The 16,367-nt window shown below is 35.9% G+C and overlaps 1 protein-coding gene across 1 annotated transcript in view; it reads right to left on the reverse strand.

Annotated features, from left to right (window-relative positions):
• The window catches only part of LOC149415044 (prion-like-(Q/N-rich) domain-bearing protein 25), a 58,246-nt gene extending 42,126 nt beyond the window's left edge, over positions 1 to 16,120 (reverse strand). Inside the window, exons 1-2 of the mRNA XM_089643063.1 lie at positions 16,087 to 16,120; positions 13,663 to 13,840 (exon numbers count right to left, since the gene is read on the reverse strand). The gene's annotated coding sequence lies outside the window, so the exon portion shown is untranslated. The remainder of the gene's footprint in view (positions 1 to 13,662; positions 13,841 to 16,086) is intronic.
• Positions 16,121 to 16,367: the final 247 nt, after the last annotated feature.

Here is a 16,367-nt window from a genome sequence, read left to right on the forward strand (position 1 = left end):
TATAGTAACATAATTCATAGTAATGTAACATAATTTCGAAATCTACCATCGCTGGTATATCTGTGGAGTAGACCTACTGGGGATAGAACAATAAAAAAATGCGCCATGTTCTCTACCTCATGGTGGTGTGGAAATGAGTTAACAAAATTATTATAATTATGTAATGAATAACCCGAAAAAATTACAAAGTTGGGAATTTCATCATTTTTTAGAAAAATATTCACATTTCCGCCACTGTAACTCGTTACCTATATTAGACTTACAAAAAAAACTTACTACACAAAATGTAGGTAATTTAGTTGTCTTTAAGTTTGGCTCGGACAATTTGGTTGTAAAAACGACCACTTCACAATTATTTTGAAAAAAACAAATTTTGGCACCTTCAATCCAAGATGGCGGGTCGAGCTCGACCCTCCCAAGGTCGAAAACTTTTTTTTTTCCTTAGAGTCCCAATCTTAACAACATATATCAAAATCGCTACTACCTAACCTTTTGCAAGGTAAAACTCCCCACTGACTGGACTAATAAGCGAGCACAAACGGCTCCAATGGAACCGGCATGGGGAGTGGGGAATAATACGCTTTTAATCACTTAGGGCAGGTCTACTAATATTCATATGTCTATGGTTCAAACACATAATAATTCATATATCGTAGTAGTACCACGTCCGAAAATTTCAAAATTGGCGGGATTTGAAACAGCGTACTCCTTCTCAATGCAAATTCTACTATAATTAATTGACAGGTGATTAAATAGTAAGCCATCCGTGTTTTACAGACCTGTTAAACAGAGTACTAATAAAAGTGTAACATTGACCTGAATTACTAGGAATTATTTACTTTTTTGCAGGTGACGAAAAGCTGTTAAAAATATCCTAGCACAAAGTAAACACAGTTGACTGATGGTATTATTAACTGATTGTGAGCCTAACTTCACACAAGAAATATATTTTTTCGTGCAATTTTGAAAAAGTCGCGATACCAAAAATTCTGTTTGTGCGCTTAGTTCTTCTAAACCACACAACGGTTTTTGATAAGGTGATCGCTATCATTTAGAGAATTTATTACGGAAGGTTTACATATATGACATGCGTATTTTATTTATAGAAAGTACAGGTAAGTCGATGTTTTCGGGCACTACATTGCCAACGCTGGCTAAAGCTTAAGAGATACATCAAAATAATATACTACGGAATTGTATATCTTAATAAGGCCTACAGAAAAGTCTACGGTGGTATATGTCTATAATATATAACGATAACCCCAGAAACGCCAGGTACACGTCAGCTAGTTAATAATAATAATCATTATTTATTTTTAATATGAAATATTCGGGATTTTGTTGTAATTCACCATCGATATTCAACTGATTTGTATCCGTAAATCTAGATTAAACTAAGAGTAACTTAACCTAGCCTAATCTAATAATTTAATAATCTTATCTGATTGACCGGTCGGTGGCTGAGTTGACATCGCGTTTGGGTCCCACCAAACACACACCAACGTCTACAAACTAACATCTACAAACATCTACGAATATCCATAAACATTCACAAACACACACCAACATCTACAAACTAATATCTACAAACATCCACCAATATCCATAAACATTCACAAATACACACCAACATCTACAAACATCCACGAATATCCGTAAACATTCACAAACACACACTAACATCTACCAACATCCACCAATACCTATAAACATTCACAACAAACACACACCAACACCTACAAACTAATATCTACAAACATCCACCAATATCCATAAACATTCACAAATACACACCAACATCTACAAACATCCACGAATATCCATAAACATGTACAAAAATCCATAACCATGCACAAATGAAAATCCACAGGTATATCCGTAAACATCTATGAAAATACACAAATATCTACAAACGTAACACCCTCAAATTTCACGAATATCCACAAACATCCTTGTGAAAATCCGCAGGCGTATCCACAAACATTCACGAAAATCCACAAATACAGGGTTTTCCAATAAGAGGTGTTAGATATTCAATCGTAAAAGATTAATGGTTTCGTTGCTTGTGTGGCACGTAGCGCCGTCTTGTTGAAATTAAACGTTGTCCAGATCAATACCATCCAATTCCGGCCATAAAAAACATTAATCATCTCTCGATAGCGATCCATTCACCGTAACTGTTGTTCCAGCCTCATTTTCGAAAAAGTAAGGTCCAATGACTCCGCCGGACCATAAACCGCACCAAACAGTCACACGTTGAGGATAGAGAGGCTTTTCAACAATAACTCTTGTGTTTTCCGAGCCCCAGATGCGACAATTTTGCTTGTTGACGAAGCCACCGAGGTGGAAATGGGCCTCATCACTCAAGATGATTTGCATTTGATTCACTCAAGTGAATTTTAATAATTTCAATGCGTTGTTGAAGCGTGTATCGTTCCATTTTTATTAATGGCGTAGTTTCTACTTATCAAATGTTAAAAAATGACAGCTTCAAAAGTAACATCTACCGAAATAGCGAGCTATTCAAAATAACACCTCTTATTGGAAAACCCTGTATTACGAATATCCAAGCATTTACAAACGACAAATATCAACAAACATCCACAGAAAACATTGCGCGAAAGATTGCCGACAAATCATTCGTATCATTACGCTACTGGAAAACAAAAAAATAAAGGTTATTTTATTTTTTATCTAATATAATTAGTTGAAATTCATACCAACATATATCATACCATAATTTATATTGTAGTAGGAAAGTGTAGATCTCCCAGTTGGGGATATTAATTAGTCAGTATATATCTTTGTTGACATAAACCAGAGTTTCTCAAAGTTTATGACAAAGAAAATGTTAAGTTAACTTTCGAGGGCTTACAGTTGTCTAAAAGTTTGCCAAACTTCTAAGGATTTCAAATATTTATTCGGCGGATAAGTAAAATGAAGATGTCTTTTGAAAATATCTCAAGGATTCGTTATTAGCATTTAAAAAGAAGGACGAATAAAATACGAATGATAGAGAGAGCGCGCTAATATTAAAAATGATTATAATAAAGAGGCGTAAGCATAGACATATGAATATTAGTAGACCTGCCCTAAGTGATTAAAAGCGTATTATCCCCACTCCCCATACCGGTTCCATTGGAGCCGGCTGGGCTCGCGTATGGCCTCAAGTGAAATTTGAAAACGTGACGTCATCATTCTTGTGCGAACTATGGTCGAGGCATCATCGGTTCATTTTACGAAATAACACGGCAAAATGTTGACTTGTACTATGAAAACTTGTAAAAATAGATGTGAAAAAGAGAATAAACCCAATTGTCGTATTACATTCCATATATAAGCATTATTTTACTTTATTTTAAGCATATTCACATCGTATAATATGGATCAGTTGTAGAAACATATACTATCACATCGAGAAACGTCTGGACGCGAAACACAAGCTGGTTGGTTGCTGGGAAGTAAATTATGAACATTTATAAAAGTAATAAATATCTTCTCGTCTATTAATTCCTATGTCTGTGGGCGTAAGTGAAAATTTCTTTAAAATTTTCTCTAAATAGTATAAAACAAAATCGCTATACGCTTCTGTCTGTTTGTGCGCTTGGTTCTTCTAAACTATGCAACTGATTTTGATAGGATTTTCACTATCATTTAGAAAATTTCTTCCGGAAGGTTTATATATATAATACATGGATATTATATTTATAGAAAGTAGAGAAAAGTCTAGAAACGCCGGATACACGTCAGCAAGTATTTAACAAAACACGACTTATTTAAAATATGTAGAGCAAAAATCTCTTGGCTTCTGAGATAAGTAGTATTTAAAGAAACACTGTGAATTTATCAATATCTATAACATGTTAAATAACAGAACCAGATGTTTTTTTTATAATTTTCGTAGCATATTTTGCGATTATTTTCTATAGGGGGAATTTCATATAATTAATTACTTTATCAACTGAGTATCTGAATAAAACATAAAAAATAAGATATGTATATTTAGACCTTAAAACTTAAAGCGTTCAAATTATTAGTAATCCGGTTAAAAATGACATTGCAGGCCCTTAACGAATTAATTGATAGGTTTCCCGATAAACTGTTAGTAATTTACGAACGTATTATGACGATGTCGCAACACGTGTTCATAAAAATCCTATTATTTCAGCATTTCGTCATTGTATACAATGGAAGTGCAGGTGCATGAACACGTATTCCGATATCTTAGGAATTTGCTAATAGTTTATCAGGAAACGACCTGCAATCAAATTTTTAACCGGATTACCAATAATTTGAAGAGATTTTTAACATAATTAGAAATACTCATTTTTCTCGGTGTGCGAATGTTAGAAAAAATCGGGGACGCCAGAGGAAGACATGGCACGATCAAGTGAACTAAATACTTTAATCGGGCCATATCAAGAGTCAGAATAACAGAAATTTTTAATTTGGGAGGCGGTATGGGTACCGTCGCCCCGAAAACCATTTATTGGATAACCAACACCTCTGCCAAGTTCGCCCAAATTTCGCTACGTTTGGTGACTTAGCAGGAGTGCCCGGGTTCCCGGATTCCTACCCACCCCTCATACCTTTTTTTTTTCTGAACTACTCCTCCTACCTTTCCTTGATGAGACCCTCCACACAGCAGCCCCAAAGACGATATAGGCCCCAAGAGAAATTATTTTCCTCAGGGCCTCCATTGTAAAATTTACGAGGCAATGTATGAATATGAATGAAGCAAGAAGTGCGTGATAAAACCGAGTTGTTTAGCGGCCTATTCTCTCAGCCTACCCCTGCAGAATGGCGTGACGGTTAGTTAGTTCTTTGTGTCCAACATTTTGATGTTTATAAAAATATCACGATATTTTCGAAGCGTGCATTTGAAACATGACTTTTTCAATTGTCCATTCTTGCTGAAAGAAATTACTGTTTGTTTATGCATGAAAATTGAATTCAACTATCGCAGAGAAAGTTCACAGACAGACAGGAAGTACGGTTGACAAACTTCCCAAACCACGACACACCTTTGTCATTCTTTGTTTATTGTTATTGTTGGAACATTATTACAAACTACCTGACATGTTTTTTTTAAATATGTAGAGTGAAATACACACACAGTTTCTCCTTGGTGACGGACAGACCTCCATCCAGGATCGAAACGTGGCTTGCGCGTTCATGTCGACTAATAAACAATATTGTTGATAAGACTAATCGGGTCGATGCTGTCTTTGACGATAAGGTATCTGGGGAACGAACGGACACGGAATACTAACAACATTTTAGTTGCGAAAACTGTAAAATGTGATTGTAGTGCTCGCTCATGTCGACTAATAACCAATATCGTTGATAAAAAACTTTTACTTTGTGTATACTTAAGTCAAGATCAACTGTTAAATATAATGGTCGCGCTCGCTAATGTCGATTAATAAAAAATATTGTTGACAAAAATATCTTTAATATTGTCGATGTTGGCTTTCAAAAAGCCCCTAGAAAACGAACTGGCTTTTTGTACTATCGATATTTTAGTCGAGACAACTTTAGACAAGATGTCGACTAATAACCAATATTGTTGATAAAAATACTTTTATCATGTCGATGTAGGATTTGACGTTAAAGCCCCTAGTATAATAACGATACTTTAGCCGAGAGAATGGTTAAATTTAATTGTACTGCTCACTAATGTCGTCTAATAACCAATATCTTCTTGAAATATAAAAATTCGGCCTGAGTATGTTTTTGCTCGCAAAACTCGAAAAGTGGTCGACTGATATCGCTGAAAAATTCAAAGTTTGTTCTTATTAGTACCAAGAGTGTTTGGAGAGTAGTTCTTGTCGACTAATAAACAACATTGTTGATAAAAAATAAACTTTTATCGTGTCGATGTTGGTTTTGACAAATCCCCTAGAGAGCGAACGAGCTTCGTATACTAACGATATTTTAATCGAGACAACTGTCGACTAATAATCCATATTGTTGATGAGATAATCTTGTCAATGTTTTCTTTCATGCTAGGTTCTAGGGTGATGGTAAAAGTAGTTATTATGAGATTATAGAAAAGGTTCTCAAGTATATATTCGTTCACGAATAGCCCCTGGCTTAATGATTTTTCTCAAGGTAGTGAGAATTATTTTTAGTAACGAAATGACCTTACAAAGAAACCATTTCTCGATCTAATTCCATCTAAATGGGTGAGAACCAGGCTTATGTAACAAACAAATGAAGAACTTATTTAGACAATATCATTACTATTAAATACTCGTTATTTGTCAGGTCTAGTGATGTGCACCTGTAAATATTTCTCAACCTAATATAAATTACCAAAAGAAATTTATTTATTTTTAATTTGAAAGTTATTCTGAATGAAGTTGTCTTTTTATTGAGAAAGTTATTCTGAATTATGTTGTCTTTTTTATTAAGAAAGTTCTGAATGAGGTTGTCTTTTTTATTGAGAAAGTTATTCTGAATGAGGTTGTCTTTTTTATTGAGAAAGTTATTCTGAATGATGTTGTCTTTTTTATTGAGAAAGTTATTCTGAATTAGGTTGTCTTTTTTACTAAGAAAGTTCTGAATGAGGTTGTCTTTTTTATTAAGAAAGTTCTGAATGAGGTTGTCTTTTTTATTGAGAAAGTTATTCTGAATGAGGTTGTCTTTTTTATTGAGAAAGTTATTCTGAATGAGGTTGTCTTTTTTATTGAAAAAGTTATTCTGAATGAGGTTGTCTTTTTTATTGAGAAAGTTATTCTGAATGAGGTTGTCTATTTTATTGAGAAAGTTATTCTGAATGAGGTTGTCTTTTTTATTGAAAAAGTTATTCTGAATGATGTTGTCTTTTTTATTAAGAAAGTTCTGAATGAGGTTGTCTTTTTTATTGAGAAAGTTATTCTGAATGAGGTTGTCTTTTTTATTGAGAAAGTTATTCTGAATGAGGTTGTCTTTTTTATTGAAAAAATTATTCTGAATGAGGTTGTCTTTTTTAATGAAAATTGTTACTTATAATAATAAGAGTTAAAAAACACGGATAATATAATATATTACTTGCTTCGTGAGACATGTCTGTATAGGATTGTTTGGCGAGCGATATGGCGATATAGGCCACGCTTTGAGAGTATAGCGTCGTGTGATTCGACCATTATTGCTCGCATATTTTTAGCGTGCTACTTTCCAATACCTACCGCTAAAAACTTTATGTTAATTACTAACTGGTAGTAACTATTGTTATGCATTAAAATAATTGTTACCTATGAATACAATTCGTTTAACATTCACGACTAAACAGAGCATGAAGTCTGGTAAAACGATAACTTTATATCGTGTGTTCACATTCTCGGAGTCTTTCGAAAAACTGGCGTTGCAATTCATTACAATATGCCCGAGGAATACATGCCACGATCAAGTGAATCAAATGCTGTAAATATTTTCCAAAGAAGCGAAGCGAAGCAATAATTTTGGAGGTGGGTATAGGAACCATTTATTGGATAACCAACACCTCTGACATCATCCATTATTTCGCTACGTTTGGTGGCTTAACAGAGGCACCCGGGTTCATAAGGTGAGGTTTGTCCAGGTCCGGATGCGTCTTTTGATCTCTCTCGCCTAGATTGTGATACCTTTTTTACCTCTCCTGCCTAGATTGAGAGAACTTTTGACTTCTCCAGCCTAGGTTGAGAGACCTTTTGACTTCTCCAGCCTAGGTTGAGAGACCTTTTGACTTCTCCAGCCTAGGTTGAGAGACCTTTTGACCTATCCAGTATAGATTAAGAGACCTTTTGAACCCTCCAGCCTAGGTTGAGAGACCTTTTGACTTCTCCAGCCTAGGTTGAGAGACCTTTTGACCTATCCAGTATAGATTAAGAGACCTTTTGAACCCTCCAGCCTAGGTTGAGAGACCTTTTGACTTCTCCAGCCTAGGTTGAGAGACCTTTTGACCTATCCAGTATAGATTAAGAGACCTATTGAACCCTCCAGCCTAGGTTGAGAGAACTTTTGACCTCTCCTGCCTAGGTTGAGAGACCTTTTGACTTCTCCAGCCTAGGTTGAGAGACCTTTTGACCTCTCCAGTATAGATAAAGAGACCTTTTGAACCCTCCAGCCTAGGTTGAGAGAACTTTTGACCTCTCCTGCCTAGGTTGAGAGACCTTTTGACTTCTCCAGCCTAGGTTGAAAGACCTTTTGACCTCTCCAGTATAGATAAAGAGACCTTTTGAACCCTCCAGCCTAGGTTGAGAGACCTTTTGACTTCTCCAGCCTAGGTTGAGAGACCTTTTGACCTATCCAGTATAGATTAAGAGACCTTTTGAACCCTCCAGCCTAGGTTGAGAGAACTTTTGACTTCTCCAGCCTAGGTTGAGACCCCTTTTGACCTCTCCAGTATAGATAAAGAGACCTTTTGAACCCTCCAGCCTAGGTTGAGAGAACTTTTGACCTCTCCTGCCTAGGTTGAGAGACCTTTTGACTTCTCCAGCCTAGGTTGAGAGACCTTTTGACCTCTCCAGTATAGATTAAGAGACCTTTTGAACCCTCCAGCCTAGGTTGAGAGAACTTTTGACCTCTCCTGCCTAGGTTGAGAGACCTTTTGACTTCTCCAGCCTAGGTTGAGAGACCTTTTGACCTCTCCAGTATAGATTAAGAGACCTTTTGAACCCTCCAGCCTAGGTTGAGAGAACTTTTGACTTCTCCAGCCTAGGTTGAGAGACCTTTTGACCTCTCCAGTAAAGATTAAGAGACCTTTTGAACCCTCCAGCCTGGGTTGAGAGAACTTTTGACTTCTCCAGCCTAGGTTGAGAGACCTTTTGACCTCTCCAGTATAGATTAAGAGACCTTTTGAACCCTCCAGCCTAGGTTGAGAGAACTTTTGACTTCTCCAGCCTAGGTTGAGAGACCTTTTGACCTCTCCAGTATAGATTAAGAGACCTTTTGAACCCTGCAGCCTAGGTTGAGAGAACTTTCGACTTCTCCAGCCTAGGTTGAGAGACCTTTTGACCTCTCCAGTATCGATTAAGAGACCTTTTGAACCCTCCAGCCTAGGTTGAGAGAACTTTTGACTTCTCCAGCCTAGGTTGAGAGACCTTTTGACCTCTCCAGTATAGATTAAGAGACCTTTTGAACCCTCCAGCCTAGGTTGAGAGAACTTTCGACTTCTCCAGCCTAGGTTGAGAGACCTTTTGACCTCTCCAGTATAGATTAAGAGACCTTTTGAACCCTCCAGCCTAGGTTGAGAGAACTTTTGACTTCTCCAGCCTAGGTTGAGAGACCTTTTGACCTCTCCAGTATAGATTAAGAGACCTTTTGAACCCTCCAGCCTAGGTTGAGAGAACTTTTGACTTCTCCAGCCTAGGTTGAGAGACCTTTCGACCTCTCCAGTATAGATTAAGAGACCTTTTGAACCCTCCAGCCTAGGTTGAGAGAACTTTTGACTTCTCCAGCCTAGGTTGAGAGACCTTTTGAACCCTCCAGCCTAGGTTGAGAGACCTTTTGACTTCTCCAGCCTAGGTTGAGAGACCATCTAGATCAGTGATGGGCAAAGTACGGCCCGCGGGCCAAGTCCGGCCCGCCAGGCTAGTCAATCCGGCCCGCGACATTGTTTTGAATAACCCTACCACAATTTACCAATTGAACAAAATGTATACTCTACGTAGATAGAATAGAATACTTAACGGTTTCCTTCTCATTGTGTTTTAAGTACGGTATTATTGCATATAATATTAGTTTGCACACAACCTCGCGCTTTGCAGATCGGTAGCATGGCGAATGCATGGCGATGTGAAGTGCAATGCGTGTGTTGCTCGGCTAAGTTCGGGACGAATCGGGCGCTACCATTTTCGTTTCCTCTGTTGTCAAGGTCAGTGTTCAATCTTTCAATGTTCATCAGTGTAGTTCGGACAGTCACGACGCGACATCGCGGGCGTAGTCAGTGTCAAGTCACCTCTGCGGCTGTATGCCTGGCTTGTGTTTCTATGGTTGTGCTTTTTTGGTAGTGTTTTTGACATTTTTGATCGTTACAATGGCAAGTAAAAACGTTAAGTTGATTCAGAATGTCGTATTTTTAAAGATGAGCGGACTTGGAAATACTTTTTTACACATATTAAGGATAAACCTGTGTGCCTCATATGCAATGAAGCTGTAGCGGTATTTAAGGAATTCAACCTCTTACGACACTTCATGACAAAACATAACAACGCCACTTATGAAACTATGACCGAAGAGGAACGGAAGCAAAAATCAGAAGCTCTAAGTAAGAAACTGTCAGGTCAGCAAAATATTTTTAAAAAACAAAGCTGTTCTCAAAAGCTAGCTACACATGCCAGTTACGTTGTAGCATACAATATTGCAAAAAGTAACAAAGCATTTTCTGATGGTGAATTTCTAAAAATTTGCATGATCCAAGTATGTGACATTTTGTGTCCTGACAAAACAAAGGATTTTGAGACAGTAAGTTTGTCTCGAAAAACAATTTCTTCTAGAATTGAAGTAATTGATAAGCAGTTTGTCTCACAACTAGAGTCAAAGATAAGCGAGTTTAAATTCTGTTCTTTTGCGTTTCATGAAAGTACGGACACAATTGACACAGCTCAGTTACTGATATTTATAAGAGGTGTTGATGACAACTTTTGTGTTACTGAAGAATTAGCTTGCATGCGTTCATTAAAGGGAACGACCAAAGGATCAGACATTTTTCAAGAATTTCAAGAAACTATCACGTCTTTGAAAGTACCTTTGACCAAAATTTGTAACTACTGATGGAGCACCGAATATGACAGGGACGAAATCTGGTTTCGTAGGCATGTTTAAGGAATCATTTCCTGGGAACGAAGCTGTGTTTCTTCATTGTATCATACATCAAGAAGCTCTGTGTAAATCTGCTCTAGACATGAAACATGTGCTTGATATTGTTATTAAGCTTGTTAATAGCATTCGTTCACGAGCACTCAATCATATACAATTTCGAGAGTTTCTTGACTCATTGCAGTCTGAGTATTCTAATGTACTTTACTACACTAAAGTAAGGTGGCTCAGTGCAGGACGAGTTTTCGAACGAGTTTGGGATTTAAAAGACGAAATAATCTCTTTCATGGAAGAAAAAGGAATGGACGAATGTGAACATATGAAAGATATATATGGATATAAAGATATATATAAACATATGGCTTTCAGACTTTGCATTTTTTACAGATCTTCTCAGTCACATCAATAAATTGAACCTTAAACTCCAGGGAAGAAATCAATTAATCAATAATATTTGGGGTCATATCAGGAGTTTCAAAATGCAATTGAATCTATTTTCTAAACAACTAGTCAAGAAAGACTTTACCCATTTTTGAAGACTAAAAACTATTGCAGTTAGGGAGGACCAACTTAAAAACTACGAGAAAAGCGTGAAATATCTTTATGAAGAATTTGAACGAAGATTCCAAGACTTCAAAGTTATAGAACAGGACCTGGACATTTTTAGCATGCCATTTAATATGGATTGTGAATCAGTCAAACCAGAATTGCAGCTCGAATTGATTGAGTTGCAATGTAACACTGAATTGAAGCAACTGTTTCTCAACGTTTCCAAAATTGAGTTCTACAAGGCCCTGTCAAAATCAAGTTTCCCAAACTTGAAATCTCACGCTCAGAAGATAATTGCGATGTTTGCATCTTCCTACATCTGTGAACAGGTGTTTTCTACTATGAAACTTCGCAAAAACAGTGTTAGAAACCGATTGACTGACCACCATTTAGCTTCACTACTGCGAATCAGCTCATCCCAGTTTTTACCAGATTATGATAAACTTTTAGAAGCTCAGCTACAGTTTCATCTGTCACATACGCCTTCATACTCTTCTAAAGAATAATTAATTTTTGTTACTTTTTTACCATTTTAGCATATAATGTACTCAATATTATGCATGATGTAAAAATTAAAAAATAAAGTATTAAGTTCTTATATCACTTATAAAAAATTATTTTATTAATTTTTTTTTCCGGCCCGCCTAGATATTTTTTTATTTTATCTGGCCCTTTCCTTAAAAAGTTTGCCCATCTCTGATCTAGATCCATCCATCGTAGTGGGAGGGATGGATTAATACGTCCGTCGCCAAGATTCCTACCCACCCCTCATAGTTATCCCTTCCCAGAACTTACTTTCCTTTTAAAGACCCTCTACACAGCATTCCCAAAGATGAAATAGGTCCTGAAGGAGATTATTTTCCTCAGGGCCTCCTGTGTAATGTTTCGTAAAAAAAAAAATTGCTGTCCACAATGGAGTGATGATGCCAGCCTTGATGAATGGCAGTGAGGCATCCAACTGGCAGAGGAAAGATGAAAGTAGACTGAATCCTGTAGAAATGAGATCTCTGAGGCGTTCGTGTGGTAAAACATTGTTATGGCCATAGACATATGAATATTAGTAGACCTGCCCTAAGTGATTAAAAGCGTATTATCCCCACTCCCCATACCGGTTCCATTGGAGCCGGCTGGGCTCGCGTATGGCCTCAAGTGAAATTTGAAAACGTGACGTCATCATTCTTGTGCGAACTATGGTCGAGGCATCATCGGTTCATTTTACGAAATAACACGGCAAAATGTTGACTTGTACTATGAAAACTTGTAAAAATAGATGTGAAAAAGAGAATAAACCCAATTGTCGTATTACATTCCATATATAAGCATTATTTTACTTTATTTGCATATTCACATCGTAAAATATAGATCAGTTTTAGAAACATATTATACTATCACATCGAGAAACGTCTGGACGCGAAACACAAAGCTGGTTGGTTGCTGGGAAGTAAATTATGAACATTTATAAAAGTGTCTTAACTAAATACTTTGAAAATAGAACCGAATTTTTTTGCCGAATTTGGACTTCGCAAATTTGTTCATAACGTGGCAAGTAATTTGCGCTCCCGTGTAAAAATGTCTATTCATTCAAAAGCAGATTTTACTTTTAAGAAGTAAATGGTGATATTATAATGCGAGATGCCTATTTACTGTCAGATTGATTTATTGACGAATCACAGTCAGCCTTACGCCCTTCGTTCTTCAACAGTTGATTTTACCCCTCGCCATTATCTTCTCGTCTATTAATTGCTATGTCTGTGGTTATGGCCGTGTTCAAAATGTGGAGATCCGGAATAAATGCAAGGCATGCAAGCGTAATTGGTACGATTATGAAAGGTAATTGGTAAGATTAAGAAAGGTAATTGGTAAGATTAAGAAATGTAATTGGTAAGATTAAGAAATGTAATTGGTAAGATTAAGAAAAGTAATTGCTAAGATTAAGAAAGGCACTGTTTAATTACTTTATTTAGACTTGTTATACAGGAGAGAACTTAGAGATGCGAGTTTGCTCGCTGAAAATACACACTGAGATTTACTATAGACACTTGACAATAATAATAGTGATGGCATCATCATACTGTATCTTGCAATACTTAATTTTGAATTTTATTATACCTAGTGCATAACTAGCATTGATAGCCCATTCTTCTGGGAATGTTAGTAAGTGACGAACGAAGAAAGAAGTCTAAGTAGAATGTATGACGTGTAAGTCAACAGGAACACTAGAATTTACAATCTCAAAACTTTACAACAAACCTTTCAACGCCGGGTATATGTCAGCTAGTTTAAAATAAAAACATTTTTTTTACATTTTTAAATTAAATAATGAAAACTCACCGTTTAAAGATGTGCTCCGTTCTCAAATGTCCCTCCGTGAGCTGCACAGAATCACATGATGCTTAACTAGTTTATCTTATCATCTTATCACTTATCAGTTAATTTTTCTTAAAGTTTTTAACGTATCACATATTTTTTTGTGTTAAACAATACACATTGTTATTAATTAACACAAATACTTTGTTAATGTTAATTGTAGAATAATCACAAAATCAAATTCGGTTGCAGGAAAGGAGATTATAAAAAATAAATAATTGTATATTTTCAACAATTTTATGATTGGTTCCTTTTCACAGTTCACTTGTTCAATGACTTCCTTTTGAACACTCTCAAATTATAAAAATTATAAAATGATTACATAATTTATCTATAAGTATAAAAAAATTGATTTTTGTTTGTCTCATATAGACTCAAAACTACTGGACAGATTTCTCTGAAAATTTTGAAGATTGTTCTTATTAGTGTCGGGAATGTTTAGAGAGTGGTTTGAATCGCAGAAGAAGTCGGAGACGTTCGAGGAAGACTACATAATAACGGGGGTTTTCTCGACGCTCACATTTTAATTATTTCTGATGAACGTATTACTAAAATCTCAGTTAATCTAAGCTAAGTTATTTATTTTATCTAAAACGATTTGAAAACTATAAAATTAGAGGTAAGCACCTGATTTTATATTGCTAGAAGATGAATTAGTAACTTCCCGATGGATTCCTCTAAAAACATTAGAGATTTTAGTAATACGTTCATAAGAAATAATTAAAATAAACTTCACGGAAAAATCTATTTTCTAGGCCTGCTAGAGCAAAGTCGACCATAGGTCTATCCATTACGCCGGGCCGCGCACAGAATATTGTCTTTACACGACTTCGTCACTTAAGATTCTCACTTTATTTTAGACATTTGATAAGGCAAATTCAATCACAGGTCTGTCCAATACACTAGGTCCGCGCATTGCATATTTTTGTACACGACTGCTTCACTTACGTGGTTAAGATTAAATTAAAAACTAAATAAAGAAGTTTTTACAATTACAAAATAATAATATTATTTATTATATTTTACCCGGCTATCGGGTACTAGAATTTACAACCACAAAACCAACACCGGGTATTTATGGTATTTGAAAGAGAGAGCACGAAAACGGTGTGCAAAATAATTGTCAACGATACTTGGAGCAGGTGGATGAGTTTGTGTATTTGGGAAGAATGTTTACCAGAGATGGGAAGGCTGACAGAGATATTGAAAGAAGGGTAAATGCAGGGAACTACAGAATAACACATTGTCCAAAGAAGCGAGGCTAGCAGTCCACAATGGAGTGCTGGTACCTACTCTGCTGTATGGCAGTGATGCATGGAACTGGCAGAGGAAGGATGCAAGCGGACTGAATGCTGTAGAAATTAGATCCCTGAGTCGTATGTATGATAAAACCACGCATGATCGTTTGACAAATGTGGTGATTCACAAAGAATGCAAGAGGAGAGTGGAAATTAAATCGTATTCTTTTAATTTCTTATTTTTACACTGTTCAAAAGCATGACCAAAGTTATGAATTTACACATTTTACAACTTTTAGGATATAGCAATACACACAGCGGTAAAATACATCAAATATCTACCTGATGATAGCAAACCTACATAATAAATGCCGCCACAAGCATTTTCTCATATTGTCTCATTGTACGCTGTAAGCGTGACTTACAGATTCATTTGTGAAACTAAAAATTGCAAGTTTACAACCGAAACAAACACCGTTGTAAAATAGATAGATGATAGCCAACATACGATAGGAGAGATTATCATAAGAATAATAATGAAACAGACACATTTGTTATTAATTGTACACTGTTCAAATGCGTGACTTATAGATTTGTTGATGAAACTAAACACCTACTGTAAATTGTGTTTTGTAGACAATATATTAACAACAATCAATTTTGCAAAGAGCTCACAGCTGGAAAAGCATCACATTTCTACTTGATGATATCCAGATACAACCTCCGATATTATTATATTATTCCGGCCTATGAAATAATGAAATAGATGCGTTTGTTATTTCATAATGTTAATTCATGCATCAAATTTCTATGAAACTAAATACTGCAAAAAATCATGTTTTGCAGATCAGAGTTTGCATAGAGCTAGTCGTACTGTAAAATGCATCAAACTGATGTTTGCCAACCTTCGACAAGAGAATAATAAAGATATATACGCATTTATATACACATAAACATCACAGAACAAAAACCAAAACACTAAATGCACTTGTAGCAAAATAATACCTAAAAACTCACTGTTTTAAAATTATAACTACACGAAACGTTTGACCATGAATCACTTCACATAAATCAAATCAGTACAAACTGTACATTGGTATTTTAATATTGATATTTCTATTTGAAGTTTGTTATGATTAAAAACACGAACATTTTTCTATCGGACCGCTAACGACATGACTGCCATCTACCGTAGCCGTGGGAAAACTAAAATTTAACACGGCGAACTTCGTAGCGTTCCAAAAATTATTCAGTATAGCAAATACCACGTAGCATAAAATTACAACATCACTATGAAAGATAATTGATACATAGATACTTATAATCTGCCCCTTTTATTACATGTAAGTTTTGCTCGCTAACTTGTATATTTCAATTATTCGTGTGCACTACGTAGTAAAAACGTATCAACATTTATATAAAGCATATTAT

Source organism: Hesperophylax consimilis, chromosome 19, assembly GCF_061612785.1.
Source record: "Hesperophylax consimilis isolate HC1 chromosome 19, BYU_Hcon_1.0, whole genome shotgun sequence".
Lineage (NCBI taxonomy): Eukaryota > Metazoa > Arthropoda > Insecta > Trichoptera > Limnephilidae > Hesperophylax > Hesperophylax consimilis.